Below are 1,538 nucleotides of genomic sequence, written 5' to 3' on the forward strand. Positions count from 1 at the left end.
AGTCTATTAAGAAAGAAATTGAGGAGGATACCAGAAAATGGAAGGATCTCCCTTGCTCTTGGATTGGGAGGATCAACATAGTAAAAATGGCAATTCTACCCAGGGCAATTTATAGATTCAATGCAATTCCCATTAAAATCCCATTAAAATTCTGCACAGATCTTAAGAGGACAATAATCAACTTCATATGGAGAAACAAAAAACCCAGGATAGCCAAAACATTCTTACATAATAAAGGATCATCTGGAGGCATTACCATCCCTGACCTCAAACTCTATTACAGAGCCTCAGTATTGAAAACATCTTGGTATTTTCATAAAAACAGAGAAGTCGATCAATGGAACCGAGTAGAAGACCCTGATTTTAACTCACAAACATATGAACACCTAATTTTTGATAAATGAGCTAAAAGTATCAATGGAAAAATGAGATCATCTTCAACAAATTGTGCTGGCAGAACTGGTTGTCAACCTGTAGAAGAATGAAAATAGACCATGCACAAAACTCACGTTCAAATGGATTAAAGACCTCAATATTCGTCTGAAAAAAATGAACCTGATAGAAGAAAAAGTGGGAAGTACTCAACAACATATGGGTACAGGAGATCACTTCCTACGTTTATCCCCTGCAGCACAGACATTAAGGACAACATTGAATAAATGGGACCTCCTGAAACTGAGTAGCTTCTGTAAAGCAAGGACACTGTCACTAAGACAAAAAGGCAACCCACTGACTGGAGATGATCTTCACCAACCCTGCAACAGACAAAGGTCTGATCTCCAAAATATATAAAAAACTCAAGAAACTAGATGTTAAAATGATAATTAACCCATTAAAAATGGGGCATTGAACTGAACAGAGAATTCTCAACAGAAGAAATTCAAATGGCCAAAAGACTCTTAAGGTCATGCTCAACCTCCTTAGCGATAAGGGAAATGCAAATTAAAACAACTTTGAGATACCATCTTACACCTGTCAGAATGGCTAAAATCAAAAACACCAAGGATAGCCTTTGCTGGAGAGGTTGTGGAGAAAGGGGCACACTCATTAGTTGCTGGCGGGAATGCAAACTTGTGCAACCACTTTGGAAATCCGTGTGGCAATTTCTCGGGAAATTTGGAAACAACCTACCCCAAAATCCAGTAATACCACTATTGGGAATATACCCAACAGATGCCCCATCAAATGACAAAAGTATCTGTTCAACTATGTTCATAGCAGCATTGTTTGTAATAGCCCAAACCGGGAAACAACCTAGATGCCCTTTAGTGGAGGAATGGATGAAGAAAGTGTGGAATATATACATATTAGAGTACTACTCAGCAGTAAAAACAATGACTTCTCGAATTTTGCGTGCAAATGGATGGAAATAGAAAACACTATCCTGAGTGAGGTATCCCAGACCCAAAAAGAGGAACATGGGATGTACTCACTCATAATCGGTTTCTAGCCATAAATAAAGGACATTGAGCATATAATTTGTGATCCTAGAGAAGCTAAATAAGAAAGTGAACCCAAATAAAATCGTATAGTCACCT

This window comes from Chionomys nivalis, unplaced genomic scaffold (assembly GCF_950005125.1).
Source record: "Chionomys nivalis unplaced genomic scaffold, mChiNiv1.1 scaffold_28, whole genome shotgun sequence".
NCBI lineage: Eukaryota > Metazoa > Chordata > Mammalia > Rodentia > Cricetidae > Chionomys > Chionomys nivalis.